Source organism: Hippocampus bargibanti, linkage group LG03, assembly GCF_051943395.1.
Source record: "Hippocampus bargibanti isolate YZ-2025 linkage group LG03, ASM5194339v1, whole genome shotgun sequence".
NCBI classification, from domain to species: domain Eukaryota; kingdom Metazoa; phylum Chordata; class Actinopteri; order Syngnathiformes; family Syngnathidae; genus Hippocampus; species Hippocampus bargibanti.
Genome location: NC_142736.1, coordinates 5827501 through 5841361, shown reverse-complemented (window position 1 = coordinate 5841361; position 13861 = coordinate 5827501). Strand labels below are relative to the sequence as shown.

The following is a 13861-nucleotide window of genomic DNA, read 5'->3' as shown; positions in this document are numbered from 1 at the left end:
TGCTATTGTAGTGTAATGAAAGAAATACACTGCACTGTATAATAAAGTCGTTTTATTTACCTATGTGATGGTCGTTGATGGTTTGATGGAATGGGGTCGGCGGTCGGAGGCAATTGCTGTTGGGAAGGAGTCACATTCCATAAAGACTGTAATTAAAGACATTTTATTTACCTTTGTGATAATAATAATAATAATAATAATAATAATAATAATAATAATACATTTAATTTACAAGCTTTCTGAACACCCAAGGACACTTTACAACAAAGACAATACATAAAACAGTAAAATCATGAATAAAACAATAAATAATAAAACAGCAGATTAAACTAGACCATGAAAGCAAGTTTAAACAGGTGGGTTTTCAGGTGAGATTTGAAAGTAGGAAGGGAGTCAGTGTGACGGATGTTGGGTGGAATTGAGTTCCAGAGTTTGGGAGCAGAGCGGCTGAAAGCTTTGCACCCCATCGTTGTGAGATGGGCAGAGGGCATATAGAGGTGGAGGAAGGAAGAGGATCTGAGGGCCCGAGAGGGAACAGGGATTTGAATTAGGTCAGACAGATAGGGGGGGGCAAGTTTATGAATGGCTTTAAATGTAAACAGAAGTATCTTGAATTCAATACGGAGTTTAATAGGGAGCCAGTGGAGCTGTTGGACAGGGTTGGTGTGGTGAAAGGAGGGGGTTTTAGTGATGATCCGGGCTGTGGAATTTTAGTGAATTTCTAGTTGGAGTTTATGGAGAAATTTGGTCGTGATGGTCGTTGATGGCTTGATGGAATGGGTGGGAGGGAGGATTGGCCAGGTGGTGGAGGGAGGGAGGGACGGAGTTACTGTATGGACCAGTGTGGCTTCTCTTCTTTGCTTCTTCTGAGACTCTATCATTTTTTTTTTTACTAAAAACCTCTTAATTGACACCTGATGCTTTCTGACTTGTAAGGTCTTACGAAACTGAGGCACCACATTATCATTCATCATGTTGATTATTCTCATAGCCACAGTCTTTTCTGAATGGAACTGTTCAATAAAACCCTGCACATCATTCCACTTAGCCAACATTGTCTTGATGCTATCACTTGATGCTGCAGCTATCTCCTACATCCGTTGCTAGCTTTAAAATCATCAATAAACGACGAACTTCCAGGTTGCTGCATGATGATATCAGAGTGAATTTGCCGTTCTTTCTCCGATATAATTGCTTTATTCACGCTGTCGCCGGCTAGCTGCTTTTCGTTAATCCAAATTAACAGAGGTTTTTCAACCTCTTCTATTACCCGAGACCGATGCTTTGACAACACCTTTAGCAACATACGCACCTTTAATAGCTTTTTTTGTTCCGAAGGATGGTAGCAATGGTGGACTTAGCACTGGACCGTTAAGTCAGACAAACGCACACCTCGTTCGTGTTTCTCAATGATCTCCTTCTTCTCCTCAAATATAATTTTGTTTTGTGTCTTCTTCGTCTGAACACGAGCCTGTGGTGGGGTCTTTTTTTGGTCCCATAACAGCAAAAGTATCCGTGATAAATCTTTCAAGACGAACGACGTGTGCAGTCAGAGAAAGGGGATGTGGAAAGCTAGGCCGGCTGTGGCACTGTTCGGTCGTGTGGTTTGGTGTTCTTCCGCCAAAAATTACTCGGCGCTCCATGTGTATCCCAAAAAGTAGTGCGTATGCCAAGGTTTGATTTTCATACATTTAGGTGTTCGTAAACCGAGGTCCCACTGTATTTGAAACATTTTTTTCCTTCATTGAAAGTACACCTTGTCATGATCTGGTTGACGACCAACGGGGGGCGTTGTCGCCCCCGCCTACACCTCACAGGTGCTGGTCGTCCCGATCAGATTGGCGACCAGCAGGTAGCGACGTCAGCCCTGCCGGCAGCCTCGCAGGTGCTGGTCGTTATAATCAATGACACTTAAAAGGACACCTGGCACGATCATCCGGTGCCGATTCATTGTTTGTTTGCTGCTTGGTTGCAGCATGCATTGTGTACGTGTTTGTTTAACCTTGGCGGGCTTTTACTTTTGGTCTTCTTTTGCTACTTTGTATTTTTTCCATTCAGATCATTTTGATGTTTTACATTTTGTTCCTGCTGACTTTATTTTAATACAATTTGTCAAACAACCTCCTGCTCCCTCCTGCCTGCTTTTTGGGATCCGAACCCGCCATCACCACCTCGCAAACCGTGACAGAATGAATCGGCCTACCATCGGATCCCGCAGGTACATCGGACCTGTCTCATTTCCACCCTGTGCCTGGCAATGCTACGTCGACGTTAGCGCAAGCCTCGTCGAGTTTGAATTGCGTCACTCGACGAGCCGCAACGTCCACGTAAACGTCCGGCCGAGACCTCCTTCCAGGTGGCCATCCAGGGTGAAACTGGGTGACTGGCATTGCACGCCCACATCCAGCCACGCTGTCGTCGTGCATGACGAATTGAGTCTCATCCATGACGAGCCGTGCAACGTCCGCGTCAATGTCAGTCCGAGACCCCACTCACCGCTGGATCCCGGAGCGGCTCTGGACTGGTCTCGTTCCCCCGGAGCCGGGCAGTTCACGCCCACGTCGGCGTCCGACCGAGACCTGGTCCCATACGGCCGTACGGGGTGCCATTCTGCGCCTGGCAGTTCGACGTCCACGCAGAGCCATGCGCCGTCGCGTGAATGTGTACACCTAGTAGTCCGGTGCACCTTATACAGGTAACATCCGAATTACGACCAGCGCGAGTTACGACCACCCGTACTTACTCACGACCGGCAGACTATTTTTTCTACAGCTGCCACCGGTACAGCCAGATCGCTGTTGAACTCCGCAGCGTGTTTGCGATGCATTTGGTAGAATAAAAGACTCAAGATGGTCCTTCTTGTTTAGATCTGTCACATTCCGAATGAGGCAGAGAGCAGCCGACTCGTCAGGGCGAAATTGAATGTCTGGATCCCCAAGTAAGCGACAGAGACAGAGGTCCGTGCAGGATCATTTATTAAGAGACAACACCAAGCGCTGGTCCCAAAAAGAGGACCAGGGAAATATTAAAAAATAAAAAATACCAAAATCGGCGAATGGGGGAGGGGGGGGCAATGGGAAACCCGACAATGGCGAAAAGCAACTCGCACACGGTGGTGCGGAAACCGAACAAAAAGGATTATGGTATATGGCGGGGGGCCTCGGACCGAACACCGAAGATATAGAAAGTCCAGGGTAATACAAAGTACAAATACAAGTTGACAGCGTCCCGTTGTCGTACCCGCTGTCCTGAAGAAAGAGGTGGTGGAAGCGGGGAGGCGCGGCCCTTCCCCCAGCTGTCAATCCGAACGTGTTAATATCGAACAAGTAGGATGTTTATTTGGCGGAGCAGCATTGCCCAAAATGAGCATACAGAATAACTGTTTCTTAAAGGACAACCGACATCTCCGGACAAGTTGCGTCCATATTTTGTAAAATCACTTCTAATGACTTCTACTGAGCACATTTTACAAAGATTCCACCGCATATAGCTATATTTTATATTTTAAGACTCGTGCTGAATATTCATGAAGTCTTGTTTTCGAATTGATGACGATGCCCGAAGTGACGTCTCATTTGGAACGCGCCTGACCGAGAAAGCAACAGACAATGCATTTTGGGTACTTTTTTTTCATCTGAAAACACAGTGTTGATCGCGAAAACTACATAAATAACGTGATGGTAAATCATTGTTATGTCGCACAATGCATAAAGAAAGTGTAAGTTTACACAAATTCCCAGCGGACAAATCAGCCCATTTCCAACGGAGCGTGTGCATCTTGTGCATTTTCTGGGCGCTACATCGGAGTCCAGATGGCTCGAATTGAGACGGATGGACTTCTTTAATCGATTGCAAACATTTATGCTTTCCTCTTCAGAACTATTTGAATCATATTCATAACTGGATGAGTAACAATAAAGCATCTTCTCCGAATCTGAACTCTCTGAAGCCATTGTTTTGATTCTGGAGCGAGGCAGTGTGTGGCCCATAGTGACGTCACGGACAAGGGGGCGGGACTTTCTGAATCTCCGCAGTTTCGAGCTCGAAATAATACGAAATATAAAATGATTAAGATGACACTAAAAGTTATAAGATTTATAAATGAGCTGTCAACATTTTGGTATATAATAGTATTCAATCGAAAACGTTGCTGAAAAACAACAGATTGACATCGTATACTATCCTGTCGTATAAACCTTGCGTCAGCCATTTTGAATGCATTTCAATTTACGACCGTTTGACTTACGACCGTTTTGTCGGAACGGAACCCGGTCGTAACTCGGATGTTACATGTATATGGAAAAAGATTGAAAATACGCCATTCATAAAGGGGTGCGACTTATACACCGCTGCGCCTTATACACCGTAAAATACTGTATTGCTCTTTTTTAATGTATGTATTTATTCAATTACTTTGTGGAACTCCATATGAGAGGCTTGCTCACCAAATTTCATCTTTTCAACAGGCTGTATTGCTAAATAAAAATAATAAATAAAGGGCACGTTCTAGAGGAAATTTGCGTGTGGTTGTATGGTTGCGCGTGCACGCGTTAATGCGGGGTGGGCATTGATTTGGTGTAAAAATAAAAAGTAATCCAATCATGATCGTAAAGCGGCCGGTCTAGACCTTTGCATGCGGAACAATTGATCAATTGGAGTCAGCTGTTTCCTGGTTCAACTTTATAGCATCTTCTTTTATTTGTTCTTTTTCTGGCAAATTCGTCCTTGTGATTTGGATTAAAATCTTCTGATTGTCGTGGGACATTTTTTGCGAGACGGGCTGAAAAACAAAACAGCGTAGACGACCGCGACAGACCAAAGTCGTTTTGTTCCGCGGCCCACCGTTTCTCTCACAATCACAATCAGAATCATCTTTATTGGTGAAGTATAGAAAACACACAAGGAATTTGTCTCTGCTAGAACACGTTGCACTAGTAGAGTGATACCTCGGTTTACGAATGCTTTAGCTCACAAATTTTTTGCCTTACAAACATTAAATTCACGGGAATATAATCTTGGCATACAAACTAGTTTTCGGCGGACGAACCAAACCACACAGCGCCACGGTGCCTGGTCCACTAGTTTTCGTCACCTCCTTTCATTCAGCGCAGACATGGTTTGTTATCGAGAGGAGTACTTTTGCTATTGTGGGACCGAAAAAGACCCCACCACAGGCTCGTGTTAAGCCAATGTGGACACAAAAGGAAATTACGATTGAGCAAAAGAAGGAGATCATCGAAAAACACAAATGAGGTATGCGTTTGTGTGACCTAGCGTCCTAGTACAGGTATTCTATGTCGACCATTGCTACGTGTGGCTAAGGGTGTTTCTGTGTCTAAGCAACGGTCTCAGGCAATAGAAGAGGTTGAAAAATTTCTGATGATTTGGATTAACGAAATGCAGCTAGCTGGGGACAGTGTGAATGTGTATGGAAGGTGACTCTCCTTCCAAACAATAACTCCCTTCCTCTCTCCTCCTCCCACTCCATTCGATCAAGCCATCACAAAGGTCAATAAAACGACTTTATTAGACATGAACAGTTTATTTCTTTAATGGCAATAGAAGAGGTTGAAAAACTTCTGTTGATTTGGATTAACGAAAAGCAGCAAGCAGGGGACAGTGTGAGTGAGGGTATTATAGACGAGAAAGCACAACGGGTTCACTCGGATATCGTCAAGAGGAAACTACATAAACGACCATCACAAATGTCAATAAAACGACTTTATTGTAAAGTAGAGATTATTTCTTTAATTTTAATACAATAGCACATTTATTTTACATAAAATACGGTATATTTTGTGTAGTTTAAGGCTTATTTCGTAGCAAATTATATTTTTATGGGGACCTGGGAACTGATTATTCTCATTTTAATGGTTTCTTATGGGAAATAAATGTTTGGAAGACGAACTTTTCACCTTACACACACTTCCTGGGACCCAATTAAGTTCGTACGCTGAAGTATCACTGTATCATCATCAAAAAAATTGCAAAGAAGCACTATCCAGTTCTATTTTGGGTGACTGTTTAGAGCACAGGTGTCAAAGTAGTGGCCCGGGGGCCAAATCCGGTCCGCCATATCATTTTTTTTCGGCCCGCGAAAGCAAATCAAACTTGTGAAATTCCATGATGCTTGCTAAAATCCTAACCAAAATGTCATATTTTTGGATGTAAACCACAATAACTGTCATTATTGTATTATGTATTATGTCACTTTGCTGCTGTGAAATGTAAATTTCTCCACTGTGAGACTAATAAAGGCATATCCAATCCAATCCAATTATTCTTGACTTCAGATTTGAAAACTAGTTATTCATTAATTTGATGTGCGCTCTATATGTAATATGTGGATGATATTATACAATCTAATGGCTTCCCCAAATTCACAACGGCCCTCGAGAGGAAACTATAACTACAATGTGGCCCGCGGCAAAAAATGACTTTGACGCCCCTGGTTTAGAGAGTTCATGGCAACGGGGGAATAAACTGTTTAAATGTCTGCTGGATTTGGTGCGGATTTGGATCGGTAGCGCCTGCCTGAGGGGAGTAGCTGGAAACGGTGGTGGGCAGGGTGCGCAGGGTCCAGTAGGTTTTTCCACATCCTTATTTTGATTCTTGCAGTGCGCAAGACCTCGAGTCTGAAGGAAAAATGACATTTGACGCGGGAAGCGGCCGCAACTGCTTGCCGTTTGCCCCGATCAGGTGGCGAAGGCCGTTTCCCATCGCGGGCGCTTTGTGCAACCTGTCATCCGCTCAAAGCGTTGGTGGCCTGGCTTCAAAAGGAGGCGAGAAGGCGGCGCTCATGCATGGAGAATCGGGCAAAGGGATCCCCTCAGACAACCCCTCCCAACAAGGCATATCGCCTTCATCGACGTCGTCTCTTGCTGTTATTGATGCTCGTTCTTTCACACTCGTTTGCTCTTGTCGCTCCACTCGGACTGGGGGTCGGGGGGAGGAGGATTTAGGCGCATCCCAGGAAATCCCCTCTCAGCCGTTTCAAAGCCCAGCATGGGGGCTTTCTTTGGGGTCTTTCGTCATGTCTGCCGGGCGCACCAACTCGGGGCCACTCGGATCTTGTCGTTTTGTCCAAAATGGCAAACAAAATCTGCTTAATTATTGTCATGATTTGCGAGGTGGTGGTGGACCGCAAAAAAGCAGGCAGGAGGGAGGAGCAGGGTGTATTCAGTGTCTGAAATAACATCTTCCCGGATGCCCGGGGTGTGCAACTTTTACGTCGGGCGTACATATCGGAATCGGAATAAATTATTCTGATTTCAAAATGTTCGTTAATTTTTGAAATTCCAGATTTCGGTTCGTTTGTCAATTTGCATACTCAGCACGGCAGCCAATCAGAAGCCTGCTTTCTGCTTCCGGACTTTCCCGGGCGTTATAGGAGATGCCAGCGTGATGTCGTTTGTTATGATCACGTGATCGGCCGACAACTTCCGGGAGGCCGATAGCCAAGTAAACACAACAGTTGTCAGCGAGTGGAATCATTATTTTGTAAGCTTATGCCTTTCATTTTCGCTTTTGATGTCTTCGCGTTTTAGTATGATGGTGATATCGTGTGTGGTCGTTGGCTGTATGAACCGTTTTGTGAAAGGATCCGAGATAGAATTTCACCGAATACCGATCGCTGAAGGAAGAAAACAAGCCGGTTCGTTGGGCAATTTGTATATTCTGCACGGCAGCCAATCAGAAGCCTGCTTCGTACTTCGGAATTTCCCGAGCGTTATAAGGTCGTGCATTTGTATATAATTTTCCAAAGTAGACACACAGAACCTAAGACCCAGAAGACAGATTCAAAAGAAGCTAACAAAATTTATGACGCGACAAAACGTAAACGTACATTATACCGTGACTGTCCATAAGTTGTGTTCATAATTTGTAAAATCATTTCAAATCACTTCTACTGAGCGTATTTTACCATGATTCCACCTCATATAGCTATATTTTATGTTTTAAAACTCATGCTGAATATTCAGGAAGTCTTGTTTTTGAGTTGGTGACGATACCTACCGTGACGTTATGGTAGGTATCGTCATTGACCGAGAAAGCGACACACAATGCATTTTGGGTACTTTGTTTGGTCTGAAAACTTCATGTTGATCCGTGTTAATGGTGAAATTACAAGGACAACAAGTAAATAATGCGATGGTGAATCGTTGTGTGTTGCACCAAGACAACTATTTGATATTGGCTGACACAAATTCACAGCAGACAAATCAGCCCATTTCCAACGGAGCTTGGGCGCCATCTTGTGCATTTTCTGGAAAGCTACATTTCCGTCCAGGTGCCTCAAAATGACACGGAATGACTTCTTTAATCGATTGCAAATATTTATGCTTTCCTCTTCAGAACTATTTAAATCATATTCATAACTTGATGAGTAACAAGATAGCATCTTCTCCGAATCTGAAGCTATTGATTTGATTCTCGAGCAAGGCATGACGTCTTGGCGTGATGTCACGAACAAGGGGGTGGGACCTTCTGAAACTGGCCATTTACGTTTCATTTTGAAGTAGTTTTTGGACCATTTATGTCATTTTTATTGGTGTTTTTCATTTGACTAAGAATATCAGCCGGCATGTTTTGGGTATTTTAGATGCTATAAAACGTTTTTCTGATGTCAGTTAGATGTAATATTATTATTGAAAGCATCGTGGAAAGAGGAGTTCACCGAGCTTGTAGCAGACGACGCAACGCAAACATTGCATTGTGCAACATGACGAACAGTGTATGGAGAAACAACAATTGGAGAAAAATCATCAGCAAGGGATATTTACGATAAATTAAGCAAGGGAGCATTTGTGGTAGGTACATCGTTAATAAAAAAAAATATCCTTTATACTTTGCAACAATGTGTTTTTTTGCGATTCGTCGTCTTATTTTGTTTCATGTTGTAAAAAATGGGGCAGGCAACTTTATGGTCGGGCAGGCAACTTTTCAGAGTTGTCTGCCCTGGTGTCCGCTAACTTTTTGTCATGAGTTTCAGACACTGGTGTATTTGACAAATTGGATGCAATAAAGTTGGAACTAACAGCAAAGTTATCAGCACAAAAAGATCCAAAGTAACAAACACAACCTTGACTAAAATATGCCTGAAATCATCGCAAAACTGACAAGACGAAACAAACCTAACAGCGTAACACAAACAATGACCACACGTTGCACAAAATAGTGTTCACTCCAGTGCCAGGGTTTTTGTCATTGTCACTCAAATTCCAGGACCCACAGAATATGGGGTTTTAGGACTACATTAACATTCAATACTAAACCTCAGACTCTCTTCTTCCACATTAGGGGGTGTGGCCCAGAAATGGTCTCAGCTGTTTGTCACGGTCAAAATAAGTCTTGTCCATATCCACTATTATATAAATGTTGGTGACCATTCATGTAGTGGTTTCTGGGCCACGTTAGTGGGGGAGTGGCCCAAAAAGGGCCCTTTCTTCACAATCATAATCAGTCATTTACATCTTAATTATTACATGAAAATCAGTGACCATTCATGTAGTCGTGTATGGGCCATGTTAGGGGGGCGTGGCACAGAAATGGCCCCATTGTCACAATCATAATCAGCCGATTAATCTCCACTATTATGTGAATATCGGTGGCCATTCACATTTTCATTTCTGGACCATGATAGGGCGGGGGTGTGGCCCAGAAATGGCCTCACATGTTTGTCACACTCATAAACAATCATTTCCATATCTACTATAATATAAATATTGGTGACCATTCATGATGTCATTTCAGGGCTACGTTAGGGGGTGGTGGTGGCGGCCCAGAAATGGCCTCAACCGTCAAATTTCCACTATATTATAAATGTTGGTGACCATTCATGTCACCGTTTCTGGGCCACGTTAGTGGGGGAGTGGCCCAAAAAGGGCCCTTTCTTCACAATCATAATCAGTCATTTACATCTTCATTACTACATGAAAATCAGTGACCATTCATGTAGTCGTGATTGGGCCATGTTAGGGGGACGTGGCACAAAAATGGCCTCACATGTTTGTCACACTCATAATCAGTCATTTCCATGTCCACTATTTTATTATTATAGTTGACAATTCATGTAGTCATTTCTGGGCCATGTTAGTGGGGGCATGGCCCAAAAATGGCCCCATTGTCACAATCATAATCAGCCATTTTGATCTCCACTATTATGTGAATATCGGTGGCCATTCACATTTTCATTTCTGGACCATGATAGGGCGGGGGTGTGGCCCAGAAATGGCCTCACATGTTTGTCACACTCATAAACAATCATTTCCATATCTACTATAATATAAATATTGGTGACCATTCATGATGTCTTTTCAGGGCTACGTTAGGGGGTGGTGGTGGCGGCCCAGAAATGGCCTCAACCGTTTGTCACAATCCTAATCAGTCATTATCAAATTTCCACTATATTATAAATGTTGGTGACCATTCATGTCACCGTTTCTGGGCCGCGTTAGTGGGGGCGTGGCCCAAAAAGGGCCCTTTCTTCACAATCATAATCAGTCATTTCCGTCTCCATTATTACATGAAAATCAGTGACCATTCATGTAGTCGTGTTTGGGCCATGGGGGCGTGGTACAGAAATGGCCTCACATGTTTGTCACACTCATAATCAGTCTTTTCCACATCCACTATTTTATTAATATAGTTGACCATTCATGTAGTCATTTCTGGGCCACGTTAGGGGGCTTGGCTCAAAAATAGCCTCATTGTCACTATCATAATCAGTCATTTTGATCTCCACTATTATATGAATATGTGTGACCATTCACATTTTCACTTCTGAGCTGTGTTGAGGGGGCGTGGCCCAGAAATGGCCTCACATGTTTGTCACACTCATAAGCAGTCATTTCAATATCTACTATAATATAAATAAATAAATAAATAAATAAATAAATAAATAAATAAAGGCAAATCCATCCAATCCAATCCAATATTGTTGACCATTCATGATGTATTTTCAGGGCTACGTTAGTGGGGTAGCCCAGTAATGGCCTCAACTGTTTGTCACAATCCTAATCAGTCATTATCAAATTTCCACTATATTATAAATGTTAGTGACGTTCATGTCGTCATTTCTGGGCCACATTAGGGGGTGTGGCCCAGAAATGACCTCAGCTCTTTGTCACAGTCAGAATCAGTCTTTTTGATATCCACTATTATATAAATGTTGGTGACCATTCATGTAGTCATTTCTGGGCCACGTTAGTGGGGCCGTGACCCAGAAAGGGCCTCACATGTTTGTCACACTCATAAACAGTCATTTCCATATCTACTATAATATAAATATTGGTGACCATTCATTATGTCATTTCAGGGCTACGTTATGGGGTTTTGGTGGCCCAGAAATGGCCTCAACCGTTTGTCACAATCCTAATCAGTCATTATAAATGTTGGTGATCATTCTTGTCGTCGTTTCTGGGCCACGTTAGAGGGCGTGGCGACCGAAATGCCCCCATTGTCACACTCATAATCAGTCATTTCCATCTCACTATTATATAAACGTCGGTGACCATTCATGTCGTCATTGTTTGAACCCCGCAACCCCGCTCCCCCTTTTCCTCATCCTCCGCTGAACAGATGAATATGACCCAGCCCCCCCACCCTCCCCCTTTCCCTCTCCCTCCCGCCCTGCTATTATCCGTGCGCACTTCCGAGTGCAATCCGATCGACACGATGACGCTGTTGTGCGCGCGCCCGCCGCCGTGTGAACCTGCCGTGCACGCGCGTGTGTGTCGTTTAAGAAAAATGATATTGTTGTGCGTGCAAAAAAAGGCAGAGGGGGGATGGGCGGCGGGGATAGAGAATGGCTGTCATTTGGCACCCATCATCGTCATCATCATCATCATGATATCATCCCTCCACAAAGCCCCCCATTCATCCATTCATTCCGGCCGGGCCCGGCGCGTGCACGTCTGCATAATTGTATTATTGAGCATAGAAGCCCCCCCCACCCCATTATACCCCTCCTCCATCTTCTGAATCAGAATCAGAAAACCTTTAATGTCCCACAATGGGGACATTTTCAAAATAAAATAAAATAAATAAAATAAAAGTTTTTTGTCAAAGTGTTATTTTTGAAAAAATAAAAAGAAAGTTTAATTTTGAAAGTCATTGGAGAGGATCTCAAACAGGTTCTTCGGTTCTGGATCTGGTTCTGATTTTGGTTCCGGTTCCGTGGGAGAAGGTGGACATGTCAAAGGGGAGGAGCGTTTGTGTTTGTGGGACTGCGTGCACGCGCGCGTCAACTCGCCAGCCAGCCAGACGGCTTATTTACATCAATGCAGCCACAAGGTGACAGCGCACACGCGCACACGCACACACGCTTGCGCACACGCACGCGCATACAATACACTCGTCATCAGGAGCGCTCAGGACTTGTTTAAGTGCACGAGAACGCGCCGCACGAGCAATCCCAGGACTCTTCTACTTCTCTTTCTTCTTCTTCTTCTTCTTCTTCTCTTTTTTTAAAATATTTTTTTTTCTTCTTTGAGACCGCCAAAGGTAAGAAATTCTACTTTCGCTCTTCTTGTGATTGTTTTCTTTTTTTTCAAGAGAATTTTACTGCCTGGCGCGCGCGTCGTGGTAACATAAAACACGAGATGATTGGCGGGCACGAGCGCAGTGCAATTTGGATTAGCGACGCCCCCCCCCTCAAAAAACACGACGACTGAGGGTAAAAAAAGTTAATTATATTTCTCCTGGTTGCTTTCTTCTGGGGGGAGTCGTCCCCGCGCGCGGATGCTTCCTTCCCCGTGTCGCCGATCGCGGAGCGAGGACGGAAGGATCGAGAGAGTGTGTGTGTGTGTGGGGGGGGGGGTGAGACAGAAGAGAGGGGGGCGGTGGGAGTGTAGAGAGAGCGAGAGAGAGAGAGAGAGAGAGAGAGAGAGAGAGAGAGAGAGAGAGAGAGAGAGAGAGAGAGAGAGAGAGAGAGAGAGAGAAAGGGGGCGGGGGGTTGACAAGGACAAGATTCCCACGTCAGGTCGGTCGGGATGCGCGCGTGGAGCGTCGAGGCTCTCTATCTAACAGGTCCCACGCGCACTTTTTTTTGCCCCCCTCCGTCTGCGTGCGTGCGGTAGGAATTTGCTACAAAAAAGGTAAGGGAACACACTCTTTTGGGGGAGGTGTGGGGGTTAATCACGCAGCAATTAAATGGAAGTGGTTTCATTTTTGCGCGCGACTCTTTTGCCATTTTTGGGGGGTTCTTTTAAAACACGGGCGAACTTGAGCGCGCACGGCGTTCTCGTCACGCCATTCAGGGTGGGAGGCAGGGGGGGAGAAAGTTCCCAAAAATATCAGAGACAGCAGAAATCTCTAAACGTCTCGGCCATTTTATTTTATTATTTTTTAAATTTTATTTTACGGTTGTTTGGGGTATTTGGTAAGCAGCAGATGTCACGCCGAGCGCGACTCGAGAGGGTCTCGAGGGGGTTCCGAGGGGGCTTCCGCGGCGGCTGGAAAGTTGTCCGAATGTGGACGCGGCGACCCGTCTCGTCTCCTCCTTGCCTGCTTACAACCTTCAAACTACACTTTGACGCCTTTTTCAATCATCACCTTACAAGTGCCCGTGGGCGCGTGCGCGTGTGTGAATGCCTGTGTGTGTGTGTGTGTGTGTGTGTGTGTGTGTGTGTGTGTGTGTGTGTGTGTGCGCGCGAGCGCGTTTTGACCCCCGAGGTCACGTGACTTGAACCTGCCATCTGCACTTTCGGGGGGTTTCTGTCAAAAAGGGGCTTTTAAATGATGACTAGTGGCGGCCATGTTGTGGGAAATGCTGGAGTGTGTGTACGCGTGCGTGTGTGTGTGTGTGTGTGTGTGTCTGTGTGTGTGTGTTCCTTGCTTGATAAGGCCATTTTATGAAATT

At 44.6% G+C, this 13861-nt stretch overlaps 1 protein-coding gene across 3 annotated transcripts in view; it reads left to right on the top strand.

Annotated features, from left to right (window-relative positions):
- Positions 1-12180: 12180 nt before the first annotated feature.
- Positions 12181-13861, top strand: part of znf536 (zinc finger protein 536) — a 267191-nt gene continuing 265510 nt past the window's right edge. For 2 of the 3 annotated variants that reach the window (XM_088991743.1, XM_088991741.1), the window contains exon 1: positions 12980-13097. The gene's annotated coding sequence lies outside the window, so the exon portion shown is untranslated. Of the gene's footprint in view, positions 12505-12979; positions 13098-13861 lie in introns of those variants that run through there. The other variant, XM_088991742.1, reaches the window with a different exon arrangement.